Consider the following 25,184-nt stretch of genomic DNA (forward strand, 5'->3'; position numbering starts at 1 on the left):
CTTCACCTGCATTCAGTGAAATTGCTCAATACAATCAGTTTTCTAATGACTATTGTTTTGCGAAGTCACAGGTACTATATGACAGAGATAAATTTCAGATGCTTTTTACTCTATGGAACTACTTAAAGGGAAATGTGAGCAATATGTGTGTTTGGATTTTTCCTGAGAAGCAGAGCATTAGAAGACAGATAATCTCCAGGATCCATGTTAGTGGTTTTACATGTAAAATTGCTCATTTATTTATTTATGTTTTAGAAATACATTAAAAATGTTTTAAAATAACTATTTTTTTATTTCATCCAAATTATTTTCAGAAAGGGAATTAGAGATCTCTCACAAGATATCTAATAGTGGTAAAACTTCTGTTTCTCAGAACTTGTTGAGCTTTACTCCATTTCTTAGAGAAACTGAGAACAAAGTATTACTCTTTTACATTTCTAAGATGAAAACCATCTTATTTTTGTAACTTGCCTGTCAGATTATTCCTTTCATATGACCATGATATATCCTTCATGAAAACAGAGGAAGACAAGAGAAGGCAAGAAAATTCTTATTTAAGCTTTAAAATACTGTCAGTAAACTGTTCCTTGCAATAGAATTACAAGGTAATAGGAAAATTTAAACTGCAAAGTGTATAGACCCAAAGAATTGACATCTAGTTTATTTTTTTCAGTGTACAGGTACCAAATTATTTTATTGAGTTTTCCTTAGGAATTTTTTATGCTAACAAAGATACAGCACATAAGTAAAATGAACATGTTAGTTCAGTAATTGTACAACTCAAATTAAATTGACCCTATTGTCAGAATGGCAGTGTTAACATGAATAACCCAATGTAAAATTATCACTCTAGTGAAGGAAATGTAGTAAAAGAAATAAAAAGGAGGAAATAAAATTCAGCCAGAGATCTTCAGTAATAGTCTCCTTCTATAGAGGCTGTTGTGATTGATTGCAAGCATTGCTGTTTGAGCTGGAGCTTCTGTTTCCTGTACAGGGACTGGGGTAAATGAACATTCCATTGTTAGGTAATTGCAAAGATGTGGTAAAATGAACACTCCATTGTTAGGTAATTGCAAAGATGTCAGTTTGCGTGCATTCCCAGTTCTCCTGTTGACCTGCCTCACCAGAAAAGCAAATGTTTTCTCCATCTGTATGATGGTAAATAAAAATAATTTTCCTATTACTAGGAATAAGTAATGGAAGAGGAAGTATACTTCCTCCATTCTTTGAATTTTAAAACAAAGAAATTGACAAAAATTGCTTTTGTATTTAATGAAACTCAAATCTGTAAAGATTTCTGTCACTGTAGGGTAGCTCATGTACTGGTTACCCACATTTCATCAAAGTAGTATCTTTGAAGCTAACTTTTCATTTTCTTTGCTTAAAATTAATAAGATTTTATTCAACTCTATGTAGTTTTTCTTGTTATACATCTATATCTAAGTTTTGACAGCTTTTTTACATATTTCCCTTACATAATCATAACCACATGAAGTCAGCTTTGATTGTCCATAAGTTAGGTTTATAGAACCTTTCTTTTATTTTACTTTTTTTTGGTTCCTTTTCAAAAGTCCATGTTCTTCCAGTATACACAGAGAAAAATCCTTCTCATAAGTACTTCTTGCTATTTTTTCTCCTCTGTTTTTTAAAGTGATGGGCTGAGGAGGATTAATATCATCCTCTAACAATAATGCAACTCAACCATATCATTTCCTAATTAAGCTAAACTTTGAATTAAAGCAACACTACATTTTTTGAGACAGAAAAAATTACAGTAGAAAAGGTTGGAGGATAAAAATAGAACACAACCTTTCACTGCTGTGAAATTCCATGGTATATTTTCTTTCAGATGTGCCGCATATTGCTCAAAGTGGAGTCATCACTAATGGTTTAATCCTGTTGTACAGCTCCCTCAGTCTGTTTTGACAAACACATTTCTTGATTGTTTGCAGTACAACAAATGGGTGCATGGTCCTGACTGACATGTCACGTGCCCTTTTTTAAGATTTGTAACTGAAACAAAGCAGAGTCAACAGCAATATCCTTTTGTACTAATGGTCTTTCCTCCTCTTTGAAATAGGAGGTGAAATTTCTCTCCCTCATTTCTCAATATATGTCTATATAAAGTTCCTGACTTCTTCAAAGCCTTCAGTGAAGCTAAGTTGCATCTCAGATTTGTTCTTATCGTTGTCCTTGGCTTAATTTTATTTATGATTATGTTTATCTTTCCAAAAATAATTTTCTGTGGGTGTACAGAAAAATCCTTTTTAAAGTTCTGCCATAGCAGTCCTTCCTATCTGCAGGAACACCAGAAAACTTGGCTTGTGAAAATCTTGATATTTAAGAATAAGCTTCCAAATAGAGGATTTTTTTACTGTTTCCAAAAAAAAAAAGCTGCAAATATATTAAAAATAGAATTCTGGAATTAACTTTGTGTTTAGCATCATGAAAAAAATAAAATATACAGGTCATAAGAAGAGGCTGAGTAAGTAAATACATCTTAATAGGTACTTTAGAATTTTGTGAATATTTACAGACACATGCTGACTGCAGACACTAATAAAATAACTAGTTTAGAACCAGGGACATTAGAAATGTCATCAGATTCAATAACCCAGTCAGTAAAATACTCTTTATAATGCATAAAGCTTTAAAAAATCTTTATAAAGTATTCATTTAGAATATTTGTTGGGTGAAGAGAGAGAAAAATGTTGTGATTCTTGCAGATTCTGTCTATTTTCATACAGTCTGAAATTCATAACATGTTTTTCCTGGCTTAAAAGGGGGTAGGAGTAAAGGGACACACCAGGACACAGAACTGACCATTATGTTAGTCCATTGTCAAGTCTTTCTTGTAGATTCTTTTTTTTTTTTTTTTCAGGAAGAATCACAATTTCAAATATTTATTTATATGCATATATATTTTTAAAATTTAATTCTATATATCTCTACTTACCAAACTAGCCAAGCAAACACTGAACTGAATTAACATACTACAATTCAACTGACTAAACTGAATTCTGGATCAGGAATTTAAAAAACTTTTGATATTTCTAATACCCAAACGGTTGTCTCGCCTGGACAATATACCCTGAAATGTCCTTTTTAGACCTTAGTTTCAATGTAACCACAACACAAGGTAACCTCAGATTCAGTAGAACCTGAATAAACCAGCATGTACCCAGTGAATTTCCAGTCATTTCCACATATTTTATTACTTTGCTACTTTAACCACATGGGAACATCTTCATGAATTAAGGCAGGAGCTCCAAAATAAGAGTTGTCTCTGTCTCTCATTTCAATCTTACGCATTTTCTTCTGCTTGAGAATCCCAAAGAAGCTGGATGACAAAGCTTCAGAAGAAACAGGATTTCTCAGTTCTTCCTTTGAACAGAACAAATTACCTTGAATTAGTGAGTGGAATACAAGTGGTTATGCACTCCAATATATATAAATTATACTTTTCATATGAGCACAGAAATACACACCAGCTTATGAATTTATCCAAACATATTACTGCTCTGTAAGGAAGGATAAATTCATAATTTTTCATTACTTTGATACCTTAGAACTTGCTTTATTTGTTTAATTATTTCACACCTGCTAATAACACTTGTTTGGATAATTTGACTGGAAAAAAAAATTATATTATATAGGAGTCATATTATGCCAGAAAACATCTAATAAAACAAACAAGACATTTTTTCAGAAATACCTTTGGTGAAAACTGCTTAGGAAAGGTAAGTGCTGTATTTTAATTTGAGGGTGCAGCTAATAACTGGCAATCTCTAATATTTACTGTTTATGGTATTATTTTAATTTATGGCAATTTCAACTAAATGACCCAAATAATACAAATGTTGAGTTCCAAATTAATTTAGTGTATGAAAATCCCATTTTCAACACATTCCTCTGAATTTCAGTAAAATTGTCTTCATTCAAATATAGTTACCGTCTTGCAATATATTATTTCAGCCAACACCATGATTTCAAAACTTTGCTTAAAAAGATATTTGACCAATACCACTAACGGAGGAAAATCCAGATTTGAGACAAAGATTTTTCAAAGTAGAGATGCTTTCTACTTACCTGTTAAGTCTATGAGAGAGAATTATTAAAATTAATAAATTTTCAAATGTGCTTGTCTCATTTGAAATGCAAAGTTCAATGCAAAATTTGCTGTTAGCTACTTTGAAAAGGAAGAATAAGAACAATTGGACCTTCTTTTAATCTGTCTTAGTAACTCAAAGAGAGCAAACTAGGAATAATAAAAAGAAAAGGAATGCAAACATTTATCTAATATATATACTAAAACAAAGCTTTGCAGGAAAAGGAAAAGAAAGGAAAAGGAAAAAGAGAAGAAGAAGAGAAGAAAAAGAGAAGAAAAAGAGAAGAAAAAGAGTGAGTTTGAGATTTTAGTTCATAAAATCTCAAATATATGGAAACCCTAGATATTCCAGTAAGGCAATGTTGTCCCTAGTATAGAGCTAGTTAAATCTTTCCAGATTTAAATAATCAGTGTAATCACAAAACTGATGCTTATCACCAAAGTGTTTCTCCTTTCACCTGTTTTCTTCAATTTTTGTTGTCTGTCCTTTCTTGACATTTTAAATTATCTGCCTTAGTATTCAATACTCACTATCTTTAAATGATGGGATTAACCCACGACGTAAAAATAAACTTTCCCTAAATTTTTCTTTATTTCATAATAAAAAACTTGCATATCCAGTAACATTTTTACAAAAATTGTTTCTGACTTTCACTTTCTTACTTAATTCCATAGCATGACGAAAAATTATGTTGGTACATGCCTGACATGGGGTTAATATATTAGCATTTTCACTTGATTTAATCAAGTACATGGTTACTTTAGAAAATGATTCTGTGAAAAGAAGTAAAGAGAAAAAATACCCTGAGACTACATTCGTTTTCTGTGGAAGGTTTTTCATCCCACATTCTCCCATTTAAGTAAACATTTGGATATTCTTCTCAGCCTTACATAGTCGGCCCGTGATTTGAGAATCAAGTTGGCTCCTTTCCATCCCATCTATTATCACCAATAACACAAGTTTTGCAGGCCAAATTAGTCCCTTGTTTGCACCTGTGCCCCCTAATGCCGTCACTGGGTTTGCACAGCTGTAATTGCCTGAATGCAGTAAACAGCTCAGAGGATGCACGAGCTGGAATTGGATCTGCATGTGAATCTCTTTTAGCCGTGAGGACTGTAAGGTCAAATGGAATAAGGAGCAGCATAACTTACCCTTATGACTACAGTTGGTAGATGTAATTTTTTCAGGAGCAACTATGTACTCTGCTTGGAGAAGGAGTACACTGCTGGGATGGAGAGAAAACAAAAGAAGTATGATTTAGGTTTTCTGCAAAAAACAGATTTTGAATGTACTATCTGAGCAGTGGTTTGTAGTTAAAAAAGAATATAAGATTCATGTTCAGTTTTTCCAGATGTGGGGAGCTTAAAAATGTAATAAAGAGAAAGTTGTCAAAGATTAGTCTAACATTTCAAGATAGTTCCTAATTTAAAAGGGTTATATTAAGGGATAAAATTTTGCTCTTTAATTAATGGGATTAAAATAGGATTAAAAAGACTTTTAAACTCTTTAATCCACCAAATGTAACTTCTTACTGTTATTTATAATTTACTACTCTTTTTTTTATTTTTAAATTGAAACCACAATCCTCACACTAAATTTAGCGATAGAAGGCCTAGGTAGAATATTAATTTTTAATTTCTGACTATTTGTTAATTGTAATTTTTTCCAATTTTTCTCTACTGTGATGAAGAATAGAGCAGAACATACGATTATTCTTACTGTAAAACAGAGAGCATAAAAACTCAAAAGACCTTAATCTCTCCGACAAACCTGTCCAGCTTGCAGATAAGAACCTCACAAATAGTTCTGAATCCCAAAACACAATTCTTTTTAAGCTGGCAAACAAATATCTAAATTAGCTTTTATAATTGTATCACCTTCTGCAACAGGAAACGTAGATTCTGATCCCAGCCTTCTATGTCAGACAGAAGCATTCTCATTTATTTCAGCAGAAACAGGTTCAAAAGTTTAAAGAACTGATGATATTTGAATGCCAGCTACATAAAGTTATGTTTGAATAGTCTGATGTTTTCTTTCTCTCTGGGCAAAAAAAAAAATTACACTTTTTATAACGGACTTCTGTTCCTTTGAACCTGTTTTCCCTTGATATCAGTTTGGGAAGTGCTATCCACCAAGGCATCTCTTCAATCGTTACAGAAAGACCTTTTGTGATGTTTTTAATTAGTTTTAACCTTCTTCACATCTTCAAGCCTGGTTATGGACACTCATTGATTTTAATTACCATACTGATAGCTTACTGCTTTGCACTTCTTACTAAAATGACCCTCTAGCATTTCTTTTGAAAAAGTCCTCTATGTAGGTTTTTATTTGGTTTTTTTTCCCTGTTAAAAAATAATTTGAATTTGTTTGGATTTTCTGTATTAAAATGTCAAGAATTGTCAGAAAATTTTGCGTGTTACCAATTTGTATAAACATAAGAGTTTTGAAGACAGAAAATAACTTTATATAATATTTTATTTCGACTACTTAGAGAGTTTTTAGGAGGAGGAGAGTGTTTGCATGTTTGTCACATAATGTGAGGCTTGTAAATTCATTACATCCATGAAAAGAAGCAGAAATCTGTTACCAACAGCAGTGTCCAGTATTAATTCTCATTTGCTCAGCTTCTAGCTAATCTCACTAGGGTGTTTATCACCTAGAAACCAAATTTGTATACAGCAGTACCCCATATAAAACACTACTCATTAAAGAGGAATGCACCTTCTGTTTTAAAGAGAAGGAGCCTTCCAAATGTCTGCCAGAACTAAATCATAGCTTTTCCCAGTTTTCAAATGCACATATTTCAGCTTCATAAGCCCTCAGTCTCCTCTGCTAGTTTTTCACATAAAGATGCATAGCATTTAGGCAGCATGGCATGTTTTAATACCATGTGTGTTATTCTTCCTTCTTATCTTTCTTTCATGTCTAGGTCATACAAACTCTGTAAATTCCCTAGTTTATTATTTTTAAAACCTGATCCAAAATCTTTCCCTACATGAGAGAAGAATTTGGAGAAAAATCATACAAATATTTCCCTATTTAGGAATTAGTTTTAACAAAATCCTCTATACTCTAAGGATTACTAAAAAGTTGCAAAATTACAGGTGAAAGTCTTTCTAAAGAGAACAGAAACATTAAAAGGCTTTAGTGCTGTTTTATGGGGTTTTTTTTGGTTTATCAGTCAACAATTCTGAATGAAACATAAAGGAAATTTGACATTGTCTCTTGTGGTTTTTTTTCCTCTGAAGTAGCACCACGCAAGTTGTTCTATCTGAAGTTTGTGTTAAGAGTGTATGCTCCTACTAAGGTCACCTGTACTACTGCTACTGTAGGTTTGTGGAGTAGCTTCAAATTCAAAACTCTAGGATACTTACATAGCCTAAAATCTTAAGTTGTTCTCTAACTAATAAACTACAGGCCTGCCTCTTCTACTTTGCCTTTGATTTAGTGAATATTTAATTTATTTACGAACCATTTTAATTGCAGACCTGAGCCTCATTTTAGGTTATTATTTGGATGTGACCTTTCTTCTTCACTGGATGGCTACTTAAATTTTATTGCTGGTTTTATGTTTTCATTGATCTTTGTCTCATACACCATTCAGAGGAATTTATATAAAGAATAAATACAATATAAATATGTATTTACAAAACCAAAGCAATTTTTTAATTAGAGTTGGAAGAACGGTTTTTAAGAAAAATAGGTAATAATGTAACAACCACAGTGGTATCATGAAGTGTCAGAATGTGATAATTGTCATTAGTAAAACTCTTTAAAATTTCCAAGTTCTAGTAAAGAAAAAATTATTGCCATTTTCGCTTTCCAATGATAGCTTTAAATATTTGTATTAATTTATGTATATTTTTTAGAACTACTGTTCAATAGAAAGGTGGCTGGACTGATTTATTGAGAACATTATTTTTTACAAACTTTAGTTAGTTTTCATGTAGGCATTACAGCAAGCTGGCCATGATGGAACTTTTGAGACAGGTTTTCCTATAATGTTTTTATTCGATAAAATTTTTCATAGGAATGATTTTGAATACTTGGTAATGACAAAGGACAGACAAACTCTTTCAATTTTCATAAACACTGGGAAAGCAACTTTTGGCCACAGCTGGGGCATGACAGAGGAGTTTTAAAACAGATAAGCATTCCATAGTTTCAGTCTTATTTCAGTGTACATTTTCTTCACCTAATGCCACAGATTTTCTTAATATCCTGAAAAATATGACACACATACACGGACAAGATTTTCTTCTCCTGCATTCTTTTATTTCCATGTTCTCTTTATAGTACCATATCCACAACTAGCATTTACTGTGACTCAAAATGCTGAGCTAAGGCAATGTGATATTTGTGCCAAGGGAAAAAATGATTCCTGGAATGTCCTTCACTGCAATGAAATAAACAAAGCCCTTTAAAGTTCATACTGAAATTTCAACTAGCAAGAAAATAAATCTTTTATGCAAATGCAACTTTCATTAAAATGTGAAGCTCTGCATAAAGCTGAACAGCTGACTCTGCATTATTTGATATTGAAAAGAAAAAAAAAAGAAAAATTGTACCCAGACATTATTATTTTTGTAGAATGAGGAATATACAGCATGTATTCTAAATTGCAGTAATACAGACAATTCAACAGATGTCTGGATCTCAATCCACCAAGCATTTGTATTACATTTCTAAGCCATTTCCTTACTGAAAAGTAGATTAAAGTTTCTAACTCCTCTCACAATGACTCTACAGTTATGACATTAAGTATTTTTTGAGCTAATTTTATATGTTTATTTTCATTATATCTGTGCCTGTCTATCCTATGCTAATCTGCTTTTTATGCAAAATGTAAATGTGAATCTAAAAACTTCAATATTTGGTAAGGCCCCAATGTTTTATGCTTTCTGATCTCTCTATATGATTTTGGAATTACCCACTCTTATGTGTGAGTATTTCCAGATACATGCCAACTGCACCAGGCATAAATGAAGTGCGAATCATGTGCAATTTAGATTAAAAGAACTCATAAATAAATCATCTGAACACTGCAATATCTCTTAACTTCACTAGTAGAAGAACTCCAGGACACAGATATAGCCTCGTTTGATAACTTTCCAGCATGTTCTGTTCATCAGATTGTCCAATATTACAGAGTTCAAGGAGTTCAAGGCCAGAAAACACAGTGTTTAATTTTACTTCACATATTTCTCAGTCAATTAGTTTCCATAAAAGAAACTTCTATCTAGTGTAGGACACTTTGAGATACAAGTAACTCAGATGAGAAGGGATGAGTATAACATGACACCCAACACTCCTACAGGGTCAGAAAAATGATCAGGTAAGCACAACAAAATACTTGTAGGAGGAAAATAGCATCCCACATAAAAGAAAAAAAAATAATTCTGCAATCCCAGGACAGTCTCTTAAGGGGATTCATTACAGTAAAACTTCAGTGGACACACAGAGCCTCAATAAAGGATTGCACTCATCCCAATTTCTCCAGTTTAGAATTATTATAAAATACTTCCACTTCTGAACCAAAGAAAGGAACAGACTGTTTAATGAGTAGTTATGAACACTCCATTAAACAAACACAAATTAGAGTGAGCCCAACTAAGGTAAAACCTAGTAAAGTATTATTCAGGTGTCAAAAACTTAATACAAACTAGGTGTGTTTGGAGCTTTTTTAAGTTCACAAGTAAATGTACATATAATACCAAGACTAGACCATTGCCATCTGCTGGTCTATATCCTCCCCCGAGATTTCTCTTTTTTTATGGGTCTCTACTCTAATAAACAGGAACATTTAAATTATGATCCACCTAGAGAAATTAGTTTTTCAAGAACTTTGAACTGTTCCCACATTGTTCCCCTACTTCAGCTAAATTTGCTTTATCTAAGTGTAAGATTATGCTAAAGCAAAGAACTGTGTTTTTCAGGTGAAGTTCTAAGTAGTATTGTGTGTAGCTTAAATGAAAGTAATTAACCCTTAAATGTAGTGTATAATCAAAATTTAATCTTCCAGTTCATCAGAAAACCAAACAATCAGAATAATTTGTTTTGCACATGAGTATATGCAGTAATTATCTCTATAGAGGCAATAATTACATCTATGGATTTACTTGCCCCTTCATCAAATCCCTATTTACTTTTACAATATGGTTAATAGATACTATACTACTTATCATAAGGCAATCAGGACAGTAATTGAAGATATCAAAATGCAGATATATTTTTACTTTACAAAAATATACTACAATTCAGTACATTTCCTCTGTTATGTGTTGCAGTAGAGTGGATGTTGTGCAATTATAATTGCCACTACATTGCACCTTCTGTGGACAAAAATCAGTTAGTTCATCAGATTAGCAAATTTTACTGAATGTTTTCTTTCCTTGGTCCTTCTTCTCACTATCTTCTTTTGCTTCTTTTGCTCAAATCTACATGAAAACTATAATAAGATCAAAGTGAAAATAATACTTTCTTGATCCTAGATTAAGAAACTCTACCATAAAAAATAGATTTTTACATTGAAATCTCTGACCATAAGCAATATCTCAAGCAAACAGAAACTGGTTTTCTTGCCTGTGAGAGAGTTGAGGATTGATGCTAAATAAAAAGCAATGTCAGAAACTATAAAGCATATTGATTGAAAAATATTTGTATTTGAGCAGTATTGTACCATAAATGAAGAACCTCAGCTTATAAGTTTAGAAAATCATGACTAGAAATAAAAGCTTTGTTGATATGTACCTGCATATTTTTAGGTAAATAAAGGTGAAGCGCAATGGTATTATTGAACTGTTTACATATATAGCATAAAATAAAATATTTCTGATGTCAAAGCTTATCTGTAAAAGTGGAATTAATCAAGATAGTCACATTATGCAAAAGGCAGAATCTTCACTACTTTCAACACAAGCCAGCTTCCTTGCTGGTGGTAGCTACTGCACTGGATTCAATAGCTGCATTGGCATAAAACTGTGAGGAATAGGGCCAACAATTAACACTTGGTGTAGAAAATAATTTAAATTACTTAGCTCACAATTGGTCACCATAAAAAGATGTTGGGATTCACTTATGGAAATAAAATTTATTTCATTGCAGTAGTTCAAAGTAAAGACACTGGATTAATGGAAAATCATCAATTTTCTTAAACTTTAGATTGTGGAGCACTGTTCAAAGACTGGAACTATTTTAGACATGTACTAAACAGTTGTTCTTTCTCGTGCAAAAATGAAATATTTATGTGGGGTATGACTTTTCTGGTCTTCAGTGTATTCCATTATTTCAATTAAAATTACAGTATAGCATAGCCCTAGATGCTTAGTGAGGAAATTTTATTAAAGCTGCAAAAAGGGATGATTTAGAAAGTAATGAATTGTAAAGAATTGTATGCTGTGTTGACAATTATTCATGAAACAGCCACTATCATAAAGCCAAAATTTATAATTGTTCTTCTAAAAAAATTATAGTTTCTTTGTCCTTTTCTTTGTAGTACTAGTTAATGGGATGCTTTGACTATATTTAATTTCTAACAATCTGTTCAGAGGCATCTAGGCGGTCTGGATCAATGAGTGAAGGCCAAAGGTGTGAGGTTTGATAAGGGAAGTTCTGGGTCTTGCCCTTGGGTCACAACAGCCCCAGGCAGCTCCACAGGCTGGGACAGAGTGGCTGGAAAGCTGCCCAGTGGAAATGGCCCTGGGGGTGGTGGCTGAGAGTGGCTGAACATGATCCAACTGCACCCAGGTGCACAAAAAGTCATCCTGGCCTGGATCAGAAGTAGTGTGGCCAACAGGGCCAGGACAGTGACTGTCCCCTGTACTTGGCACTGGTGAAACCTCAAGTGCTGCGTTCAGTTCTGGGCCCCTCAAGTCAAATAATTAACAATATTTTGTTAAAAACTGCTTGAAGCAAACTCCTTTCTTTTCTCAAATTGTCCTGACCACAAGTGTCTTAACACTTAATAGAGTCAAACTGACATCAGACTGATTAAGAAAAAAAACACTTCCGTGACAAGTTATCCATGAAGACTTATTTGGTCTTTGAGTATTTCCTTTCTTGCTGTTTTACTATATAAACTAAGAAGGAATTGTTCTCATCAAGCCCAATGAAAGTTTATTTTCATACTTTTCACAGTCCAATTTATAAAACCAAAACAAAATAAAACTGAAATAAAACAAAGCTAAGCAAAAAAAAAAAAAAAAAAACCACAAGAAAAGAGAGTTGTATACTCATTCGTCTCTTTGTAAAATACTTCAGGAGAACTTGTGGGTTTTTAAATGCTTTTCTCAAACATGTATTTTTAACTTATTTTATGACAATTTCTGTCAAGAGATAAAAATTTAAAGCAATATGCTAGTAAAATACAGAATTAGTTTCCAAATGTGTCATTTCAATTATTTCAATTTTCAATTCTTTGAAACACTTCCTCACTTGACGTAAATCAACATAGTTTCTTGTATGAGTTTTTTGCAAATTATCCCTTTGAGGGGGTAGAAGAAGAAGATAGAAAAAGAAGAATACAAAATCTCAAGATCCTTTTCTTCCTGGGTTGACTGGATGTTTCTGTGCCTATGTGAATATCAAGTATATAGGAATGATATGACATATTTATAGACATGGAAAAGGTTACCAACAATTATTTGTACTAAGTTGGCAAGTTTTAACAAATTATTTTCAACAGAGATTCAAAATAATCTGCAAAACAGTAATTGATAATATTTGTCAAATTACGTACTAAATTAATGATTAACATTAGAAGGATTGTCAGATATTTGCCTTAGCGGCAAAGTTATATTAATGATATTTGCTGTGAACTTTCTGACTCTCTTACATCTATCTTTGGGGAAAAACAATGAGGCATATGAGTTTTGTTAATTTTATCCATGTACCATCATTGTATTTCTTATGATTCCTGTGTCTGCTGAAGTAACCATACAGTAACCAATAATAAAGATAAACGTCTGACAGAGGTCTACAGACACTATACTAAATTACTGAGTCAGACCGAAATTTTTCATATTGTCTAATGTTTAACAATGAAAGTAATTTGAGGACAGTTGCATTCGGCACAAGTTCTGTATCATTTCAACAGCTTAACACCACAAGGACGGATTTTAATTGTTTATGTGATATGTCATTTGAGTGTCTCCTTCACTCTGTACCAAACAAAGAACACTGTAAATTAATAATAAGCTCAGGCATAGCTGCAAAGTAACTTCTACAGGATAAGATTGATTTATATCTAAGGTGATGATGCCTGGACTCCAGATAACTAAATAGGGAATATAAATTTCCTGCAATATCTCAGATCATGATCACAAGTTTGGTATTCCAAATTTCTGTTGATACAACAGACTTTGATATATGGCACTGTGATATATGCTTGTGTGAATTAACTTTGAAAGTATAAGAGTCGATAGGACTTGAATGACTTTGCAGAGTATGTTCTTTAGCTCTGTCACATATTTATATGGAGCAGCAGGTACCGAGCTTCTACACGAAAGTAATAATGAAAAGTAATGCAGACAGAAATAGCTTGCCTCTAGCAAGACTAATGGCAAGGTCAGATCACATCAATTAAATGAGAAAGCCTTCAAGATAAAGTTCATTCCACACATTATGAACATTTTTTCTCCTTCCAAACAAGTGCCTGGTTTTACAAGTATAAGGCTGCTTAACTGTAAATTCAAAGATCTATACTAAAAAGCAACTGTGGAAAAAAGCACTTCTAAACTGCAAAAAAGAATGCTAGACAATTTAAATTAAAAAAGAAAAAAAAAAAACAACAAAAAAAAACCAAAATGCAGGTATTCTGGTGCTGAGGAAGAACACAACAAAAACCCCTGCAATTGGTAAAATACAGAAAGCATCTTCTTTTAAATATTCCAAAATACACATCCGCTGTTAATGAGTCCTTAACTGCTAAACACTTCAAAAAATTCAGCATAGCCATTTCTTTTTTACTTTGTTAAAAATTCTAAACAATATTTAAAAAACTATGCTCAACAAACAAAAATATATAGAACCATCAAGCAGATTCATGTTTTCTCTCTTGCAGTAGGATGATTTTGCAGTTGTCTGTGAGAAAACTCCTTGCTGAATTTTGGTCCTCAAAGCTGATTAGAGGATCATTACCCATCCCTCCCAGGCAAGAACTTGACATTTCAAGTCTCTGCTTGTTCAATTTAAGTTCTAGTCTTAGTTTCATCCTTTCTAAAATACAAAATTAGAGGTAAATGAACTGCTATCTCACTAAACTCTAATATGCAATTTGAATCAAAGCCAGCTTCAACTAATCCTGAGCTCAGCCTAAGTGTGGTGCTGGATAAAAATTGCCCATTATTTTTTTTCTCCCTTTTAAACTGCTACCTTACATCTGATGCTTGACTGTGAATGAAAAAATTTTGCAGAACTAGATAAGAGCATGATCAAAGAAATTACAGTTTGCAGAGAGCCCTATGCAATACCATCACTTGAAAAAATGTTGCTTTTTGGTACTCTTACTGAAAATTAAACAAGGCACATGGATGAAAACATAAGGCACTTTGAGGTTACTCAAACCAGAAAAAAGGAAAGGCTAAAACCACTAAAATGTCTCTAATTGATTCAATTTTTCATATTTTTAATTTATCATGTCAAAATGGGAATAATAAATAGCTTTATAATTGAAAACTATAAATAAAAAGCAATCATAATAATAAATAATAAACAGTAATTTACATTGAGAGTGCCAACACTCTTTCAGAATAGTGAGTCTATTTTGAGTCAATTTCAAAATCTAAGAAGGAATAAGACAAATATTGAAGTTTAAAAATAACCATGATATTAGAGCGAGAAATACAGGACATTTGCACAAAAATGACCACAACCATAGGAAAGAACAAAAATTTACACTAAACTTACACTTACAAGTTTTAAAAACAGAGATAAATAAAGCCTATTAAAATATGACCAGAAATTACACATAAAATAGTGTCGATGAAACTAATTATTCTGATACGATGAAAGGAAGGTCCATGCAGAACTACACAGGAGTTCTATTTATAGTATCAGTGGAAAGAAAAATTCAGAGAAAATTCCAGATCGGTTCTTCACTGGCTACCTAGATGCAATGATGTACTTATGTATTAAGCAACAAAAAGGCTACAAAAGTTAAAACCTTTTTTTACTGCATTTGATGTGACAGAAACAATTCTTGGGATGGTATTAATTTTTATTTTTTACTGGCTTCAATGGGGACAGATTTTTCACCAAAGTTTATTGAATATATCTCTGTCTTAATCAAAAAACATCACGAGAAGTCTGAATTTCAAAATTACAAAGAAAGAGAAGGTTTTTATCTAGATGCTTGAATTCTACCACTTCATTACTGAGAACACAAATTCAAGGTAAATGCTAAAAACCCCAAATTCATTATTTATATGCATTACCTAAATGAGGGAATTTCAGAAACTATATTCCTTTTATTAGCAGAGTTCATGAGAATGGTGGTGAGAGTTCAGCTTAGTTAATGTGTGACAAGCTCTGTTCAGACAAATAGTAACTCTCTGGTCTTGATTGAAAAAGTCACAGTACAGAAATAATTTTTCAGTGTTGGTTTTATGTATTTTTTCGTTTCACAGTGAATTGTTTTTTTGTTGATTAGTTTGTTGCCTATGGATATAAAAGAGGACTAAGTATCAGAAACAAGTTATCTGTATTTGCAGCCAGAATGATGACAAAGATACACGCATACACAGATACCACCTACATGCAAATGTGCTATGTAAAGAAAGGAGGTGTCTTTAGCTAAGAATTCACATAATTTACCCATCATTTTTAATGATAATAACAAATACCATGAGAAGTAATGGCATAAACTGCTAGGTATATAATTGTATGTGGGCTAGGTTAGGAATTTTTCACAGCTTTTCTTTGGAAAACCTGAGCTTTAAGCCTATTTAAGGCCTAGACAGAACACAGAGAATCCTGATTCCTTATGTACATGAGCTGGTGCTAGGGACTCCCACTTTACTCGGTATTTCTTCTAGCTTTTCTTTTTAAGTAATAAAACTGTATGCAAATGGTATGCTAGCCTAATTTAGCAGTAAAGACATAGATGCAAATTTAGCTTCCCTATCTGCAAGGTTCAGAGTAAGGACTTCAGTGCAGGTTTTCTGACGCTGAGGAAGAATGCATATACATTTAAGTATACATATGCATTTAAAATGCATATACATGTACATTTAAAAAAAATATATATATTCTTTATGTATATGCAAATATGTGTGTGTCTCTGTGTGTGTGTGTACTAAAGACATGCACAGCCCCACTGTGAGTGGGTTGCAGAGCCAGTATGTCTTGAACCAATGGTCTTTCATTATAACTTGAAGAGAAGCTGAGTAAAACCTGCCAAAACAGGCAATGAGTACTTGTGCTCATTAGCTCTCAATTAGGTAAAAACAGTGGTTTGAATTTAGATGTTTTACTTCTCTTGAATGTACCAAATCAGCTATTTCAAAAATCCCTCTCTGTTCCTTTCATCTTTAATTTTTTTTCTTTGTTTAAAACCCTGTATGAAGAAAAAAATTGAATTATTGACCTACATAATAGAAATCTCAGCAAGCTTTATGGGGCAGTAAAATAATTTCACACATAGTTCTTTTTCCTTGTGATAAAAATAAGAGAAATTGAAGGATTTGTCTTCCTTTCAAAATAGAATGTAAATTATACTAATAGTTTTTCATCCAAACAGCTAAGCTTTTCAAACACAATGGAAATACTGTCTATGTAAAAGGAGCCACTCCACCACTTTATAATAAATATTTAATTTCCTGTTTTATCTGAAGTTTTACAGACAAAAAAGAATTTCTACATTTATACAATATGATTATGCTCCAGGTCAAGGTATAAAAGAAAACAAAAATCTTTCTACTATTAAATTTAAACAGTGTTTTGACAATAACTGTGATGATACATTTATAATTTAAACAAAAGTACCTAAAAGTCTGACAGGCGAAAGGAGATTTAGGGCACATTGAGTGTTCAGAACAGAAGAGATAAGAGTGATGAATTACCAGTGATAACAAGTAAAGACTATCAGGGTACAATTTTCTTCAAATATTTATTATTTTTATTGAATACATTGAATTATTGAGTCTTCTGTAGCATGAGTATATTAATTTTTTTTAAGAAATCTTCAATGAATTTAGACCAGAATAAATTCTAAACTTTCAATCAATTTCCTTATTGTCTTTGATGCATTACAGTCAGGAAATAATTCTGTAATAGTCAGTGCATATCTCAGAAATAAATATGAATTGAAGTATCAAAATTGAATTAAATTTGGATTTCTTTTTAAATGACTCAGTAAACACAAAACTAATAGAAAATTTTAAAAAACCCACACTATAAAGCTAAATTCTTGAAAGTATTTTTGAATTATTAATCATGTTGCTGCAGAATCATCCTAAAAAAGATGTGAAATTATAAAGGCATATTTGTCTTGCTGGGATGAAGAAGCATTTAAATTATTCATTCCTATTTTCTTACATTGTACTTTCTACAGAAGATATTTTGATGGTGTAATTTAATTTTCTTGTTTATGAGAAGAAAAAAGATCACCACAAAATAACACTAACCAACCAACTAACCAACCAACCAATAAATTTTTCATAAAATTTCAGAATACTGAAATATATTCAAGGATACTATTTAAGACTTTCTCTATGTTTTTCTATGCTTTTGTTAACATCTATTGAATATTTCCAGTTTAAAATTCCCACTGAATTATTTCTATTGATACTATTCGATTTTCAGTTTCTTGTCTTTATGTTTCTATTAATCTCATAATTTAATCTCTATATTCTTTAGGGTTTTTAGGTTACTCTCCAATATACTTAAGAATATGAATTGAGTTTTATTGTCCTTGAAGATACCTACACTAACTTTTAGAGTTTTGCCTTTGAGGATGTCAAAATATTATATAGATAGAATGATTTTTTTACATACTACAAATATGTATAGATATTTTTAGCATCCATTATCTGTAATGATTAAATGTAAGAATATAAGATATTTTTAAGGATCTTTCTTCATTTTCTCTCATTGAGAAAATTCAGAATGAAGATGCCTCTCTTGTCTTAAAGATAGACAAAACATTTATTTTAGGATAAATCTTCACTCTGGAAATTATGCCACTGAAACACTTGGACAATCAATGGAATTAGATCTACATTTGAATTACAGAGATTAAAACTGTCCCACGGATCTGTGTGCATGTAGATACATAGGTTGTTAAAAAGTAAATGTATGTGTATATATATATGTGTGTGTGTATATATATATATATATATATATATATATAAACAACTCTCAAGCAAATTTTTTGAAGCTGTGTTGTTATTTTTTACATCTCTGAAATATTTATCCCTTTTGCTGAGTTACATGAGTGTAATAGGGATCAGAATTGAAAAGACCATCTTGCTCAGTTTGTAATGACCAGCTTAGAACTGGAATGGGACACCTTGAGGTTTACTTCACATTTTACATTTTTATTCAGTTTGCGTGGCAAGGTTTTGGTAGCAGAGGGGCTGCAGGGTTGGTTTCTGTGAGGAGACACAAGGTGCTATCCCCATGTCACACAGAGACAGTTCCAGACAACTCTTAAGTTGTTTGGGCCTGCTGCTGCCCAAAACTGAGTCTATCCCTGATGCTGAGACCAACTGCAGAATAAAATATTTAAAAAAGAGTAAAGAATAATGTGCAGCAAGAAGAGAGGAGTGAGAATATGTGAGAAACAATTGCAAGTGAAGGAGAGGGAGGAGGTGCTTCTGGTGCCAGAGCAGAGATTCCCCTGCAGACGGCCTGTGCTGAGCCTGGTGCCCACTGCAGGCCACAGAGGTCCATGGCAGCAGATATCCCCTCGAGAGGGCATGCATGAACAGATGGATGTGCTCTGAAGGAAGCCCTTGTTCATGGAAAGCCCATGCTGAAGGAGGATCCTAGCAGGAGCTGTGCCCTGTGGAAAGCAAAGCCCATGGTGGAGCATGACTCCTGGCTGGACCTGTGAGGCTGCAGGGAATCCATGCTGGAGTAGTGTGTTCCTGAAGGAACCTGTACCTTGTAGAAAGGACCCACACTCTGGAGCAGTTTGGGAAGGGGAGGGGCTCCATGCTGAAGCAGGAGTGTACAACATGATGAAGAAGCAGCAATCACAAAACGTTATGAATTGATCACAAGTCCCATTTGCCATCTGTGCAGGGGGTAGGAGGTAGAAGAATTGGAGGTAAGTTGAGCCTCAGAAGGACAGGAAGAGACTAGGGAGTTGGGTTTTGTTCTCACTAGGTTACTCTATTTTTAATTGGCAATAACCCAACAAATCTTCCATAGATAATTTGTTTTTCTTATGACTGTATTTGTTAAGGGATCTCTGTGTCTTTTTCTCAACACAAGAGGCGCTTCAATGCAAGAACTGCTTCACTGTATTTCCTCCCCATGTCCTGCTGCGGACAGACAGCGAGTGCAACATGATGGAGACTTTGCTGCCAGCCAGTTAACCCCAGACACCATATTATAGTTAAAACCAGAAGATACCAATGGTTCTTTTTACCTAACACAGAAGAAAAGTTCTCTCAAGTCTCATACCTAGGAGTTTGTTAGTATTAGGAAGACTGAATGCCGAAAACTTTGTATCACTGTACAGTTCCCATTATTCTGACTTGATCCCAAAATATTTCCAATTGTTTACAAAAACAACATGTAAATTTTAATTGAAACATCTCTCTATTACACATTCAACACCAGCTTTCTTTCACTCAATTTTTATGGATTTAAGTCACAACTTAATCTTTTCCAGTAATGTTGCTTTCCATTCAAATGTTTTTCATAAGACCCATTTTGTTCTGTTGAATAAGTCCCACCTAACCTCAATGATTTATTGGCTCTCAGCTGCCCAAGCTAACTTATCACTTGTGCTGAGGTGACCCTGAAGCAATCCAAGATAGGAAGTACACAACCAATATAATAGATGACATCGTTAATGTCTTTGGTGAGCTAGGCATTCTCCTTCTCTTTCTCTCTTCTGAATGATTCCTCAACAACTTAATTGAGCTTAAAATTCTCTTCTACTGGTTCCCAGACTTCTGCTTCACAATGATTAAATTCCATTTAATATATTATCTTTTTACTTACTCATCATATATGCCTCTGTTGATTTAATGAAAATATAGAATGCTTTGTCATGTTATGAAGATTGTACTGACATGCATCTGTAACTGCAATACTGACGTGGTGAAACTATGATTGAATACTTTTATGTTAACATAAAGATGTCAAAAACTTTTATCAATTCCTAATATTATTTTCTCCTGCTTACTAAATAATTTAAAAGAGGAAACAAACAAACTCTTCCTTAAATAATTACCAATACAAAAGCCCTTTAAAGACATCTGTAAAAAAAAAAAAAAGAAAAAGAAAATGATCCCATAGAAATGTCATGTAATTAGGAAAATAGAAAGTCCTACACCTTTCCTATGAGGAAAGGCTGACAGACCTGTGATTATTTAGCCTGGAGAAGAGAAAGCTCATGAGGATTTCACCAATACCTGACAGGAGAATGTCAAGGAGATCAAAATAACCTCTTTCCAGTGCCACCCATTGCTAAGACAGAAACTAATGGACACAGACTGAAACATGGGAAGCTCTGCCTGAATATAAGGAAATACTTCTATCACTGTGAGAGTAAAAAAAGGCGTGAGGGAGTCTCCATCCTTGGAGATACTCCAAAGCTGCCTGGGTGTGGCCTGAGGCAACCAGCTCTTGGTGACTGTGCTTGAGCCAGGGGGATGGACCAGATGGGCTCCAGAGACCTTTTAACCACAGCAATTCTGTGATTCTGTAATTTGTGCTGTGAAACAAGTACCATCTTTCCCTATGGAACACATAGAAAGTTTTGGCCTCACATGAAGATTCCAGATACCAAATCCACCATTACGGAACTTTATATAACTTACCTGGATTTTTTTATTAGTGTCTACAGTAAAAATGGCAAGTGAAGGATTGCATCTCTTGCAAGATGTTTAAGACAAACAGGATCAAGGTGAAAAACTTTAAATCTATTAGATCTGTGAAAAAGTCTGTAATAAATAAATGAGTAAGAAAAATATGGATGGTGAAATTTAAATAAATATAACATATGTATTTTTATAACCTTCTATTTGCTTTTAAATATAAATTATATAGACAAGGACATATAAGTTATGTATACACTTAAATTATGGCATTTAAAAAAATCACTGGAAGCACCTAAATTTAAATTCATATATATATATATAGATATTTATAAACCTGTAGTTAGACTTCTAAATACCCTGCATGTTTATTTAAGTACTGTGTTCAATGATATTTTCTTGAAGCATTTGTGCACCATGTAAGCTGCTGTAGAGAATGAGCACACAAAAGATCAACAGTATTTGTAAACAACATTTTGTTTTCTTTTTTACATTCTGAGTACTCAATTTAATCTCTGAATCTGACAAACATATCAGTTTCAGGAAAATTGAGTTGCTTTTAATTGTTCGAAATTTTGAGTGTATAATTGAGTCTTATTTCTCCGATTATAACCATAAATTTGATACTTCAAACTCAATTAAGTTACTAATACGAGGGTCTCCAGTACAATTTGGAGACATTTAAAATTTCTGAAGTGTTGCCTCAGGGCTGGCAGATATGATTCATTGCTATTATGCAGTGATGTTTCAGGCTGCAGTTCAGATCGCCTGGGATTCAGTTCCTACAAAAAAGAAAAAAGTGATTCTCTAATAGATTCAGTGTCACATCTGAACCAGAAGACATTTTTGCAGCCATGTATAAATATTTACATGCTCCATCACATAAACTACTGTTGATTTGGTCAGTATTTCTTCTACTTCTTGAACAGATGCCTAAACTACATCTACATACGTGTAGCCTAAGCTGATTTTGTAGGTTAGGAAAAATTTCATGTTCCTTGTTGCCATTTCATAAGAAAAAATGAATTCTGGAATGTATGCTGGAAGACTTCACTGCATTACTCTAATAAGTTCTTTCTGGATTAATTTTTTTTTTTTTTTTTTTTTTTTTTTTTTGCCTATGGGAGCTCTAATTAAAATGAATGAAAGCTGGCATTTGGCATTTGCAATTACCATTGCAGAATAAGAGGCTTGGTTTCAGATCTAACAACTTGGTGCTTACTTTTCCCCAGCTGAGTCATCCTGTTGATAATAATTGGATGATATTTCCTTGAAGAGCAAAGGTATAAATTAACAAATGTGTTGCACACTGACAGAATTGAAGTAATTTAATATGAATGGAAACTAAGAGATTCTCTTCATATAACCTAGCAAAAAAAGGATTACAAGGAAACTCTGAACTTGTTAATATCCAGAAATTATACATACAAGAGATGCATTAATTCTATTCATAAAGTTAATTCATTTTAATACCATAAGTTAGTGATTTTTCTCACAAGAAATTTCAAAAATACTCTTTTAAATATACTAAGATTTATAGAACTCTCAACAGTTATTGTGTAGATTGTTCTCATAATAGCTCTCAAACCCCATTCTCCTTCAGCTGAGATCTTGCTCTTTTGAACAGACCAAATGTCAGTCATCAAGAAAAATATTCTCTCAGAGGCACAAGGGTGTCTGAGACTGCCAGCATATATTGAATGAGTAGGCTGAAATTCAAAGAAGGGGTCTTATGTGTTAAAAAATTACGGAAAATCTTTACCAACTGTCATAGACTGATCCCTTTTCCTTTCAAGACTCTCATTGACAGAAAATTAGAGTGTAGATAAACACAAGAGTATTCTTCAAACATCATTTAGTTGGCAGTTCATTCTGTCCACATTCTATAATATCAGAAAACTCCACATTGATTTAAGCTCCAGTTTCTGAGAATGGTTAGATTCAAAGACATTTTAGACTTGAAAATAGAAAGCCTTTATCTTACAATCAAAGGCCTTCCTACAACAGTTAAAGACACCAAGTATCTAAAAGAGTTTCTGTGATATAATTTGTTGATCTGTTGGCTTGACAAGAAATATTTTCTCCATTAAATTTGTCCCAATTGTCTGAACACTTCTGCAAACATAGTTCAAATTATTGGAGGGGGAGATTGTGGGGGTTGTGGTTTGTTTCTTTTATAAACACGCTGTACTCCCTCTGTAAAAATCTTTGAGAATTATTCAGTGTATTTACAGAACTGGTCTGAAAAAAGTGCATGACATAATTTCTGTTAGCTGCTGTGAAAGCTAAGCAGTACATCTCTAGGCAATAGCGATAAGACAATAAGAACTTGAAGAGAAGACAAGAGGATAGGAGCAGTCTTAAACTATTCAGTATCCATCAAGATATATTTATTCATCATTTCGTCATACAACAAACAACTTTTCAAACACCAGTATGGTTAATGTTCCTTCATGATATTTTAAGAAGATAAGGGAGTGCTGTTTTCCCCATTTTGAAAATAGAGGATTTAAGTACAAATTAAGTAAATCTTAGCACAAGAAGGGTCTTCATTACTAAAATGGGTTTTGAGCATGTAAATTTTAGTTAGGCCACAGTTGTGGGTCATTACTGAACCTTGGAAACATTAAAAATTTGTAGGTGGTATGGTCTGGAATGAATGGAATAGTTTTATTTTTGAGAGGCTTCTCTGGATCTGCTTTGAGGTTATATTCAATATCTTGTACTGAGGACTCCAGAGCTGAGGCCAGTATCCAGGTGGGATCTCACAAGTACAGAGCAGAGGGGGAAAATCACTTCCCCCCATCTGTTGTCCATACTTTTTAAGATGAAACCCATCTGATGTGATGTGATGAGCTTACTGGGCTGCAAACACACATTGCTTTCTTGTGACCATATTTTCATTAATCCCATGTCCCTCTCTGTAAGAATGCCCTGAACCCATTTGTTCCTCAGTCTGTACTGATGCTGAAGGTTTCCTCATTCCAGGCTTGTACTTGGGCCTTTTTAAATGTTATGATTTTCACTTTGGACTGTTCCTGGAGCTTGTCAAGTACCTTCTGGATGACATCCCTTCCCTCTATTGTACCATGGTGCCAACTGTAAATTTACTGAGGATTCACTGAATCCCTTCCATTGTAATTGATGATAGTATTAAATTCTCTGAAGGAAATCTTGAGGGACACCACACATTAATGCTTTCAACTTGGATACTGAGCAATGACAGCAACTTTTAGACATGAACATTCCTTATTCATTCAAAAGTCCACCTACCAAACACAAATCTCTCTAATTGAGATGCCAGCTGTGTAGGACTGTGTCAAAAGCCTTACATAAGTCCGGGTAGATGACATCTGTATCCCATCCCTTGCCCAGTGATGCAGTCAGCACATTTTAGGTCACAAAATTAGTCAAGTACTGTTTGGGTTTGGCAAATATTGATGATTTGCTGATTCCAAATATTCCAGTAATATACTATTAGCTTTTTTATATAAGGTGCGTTTTCCCTCTGTCTACAAACAAGATTTTGAGTATAGTTTTCCAGTAACTTGGAAACTATTTTTTCCTCTGCTGAGCAGTGTCAGTGTGGCCTTATAAAAATTCTTTCAAAGATCCATAAGGCAATGACAGCCTGCAGATACTATAGATAAGGTCACCTGGCTGGGTGTTGCAAAGAAGAAATATGTGGGTTTATTTCACAGTCACCAAATGTTCAAATCAATGTCAGATGTACAAGGATCAGAAAGCCGAAGCATAAGACACGGTGGGCTGGAAGTGCTCGCCTCCTCCAAGTAGAAGATTATTTTTTTTCTTTTTTGAAATGTAAGAATATTAACAAAAGAGAGAGAAAACAGGTGAAATAGCAGAAAATCTGCTTCAAGCAAAACTACTAAAACAGGCAAACGTACTTTTATTCCGAATTAAATGAACTCAATTTTGTGTTGCTGTTGCTGTTGTTGCTGCTGTTCTGGGCCGAGCCATTAAAAAATGCTCGGTTCAAGGCAGGCATTTTTCTGCATTCCCAAATACACATGAAAGTTTTAACCATATATAGAGGAAAAATAAAAACCCACAAACAAGCAAA

The sequence above is a fragment of the Ammospiza nelsoni genome, chromosome 2 (genome assembly GCF_027579445.1).
Source record: "Ammospiza nelsoni isolate bAmmNel1 chromosome 2, bAmmNel1.pri, whole genome shotgun sequence".
In the NCBI taxonomy this organism is placed as follows: domain Eukaryota; kingdom Metazoa; phylum Chordata; class Aves; order Passeriformes; family Passerellidae; genus Ammospiza; species Ammospiza nelsoni.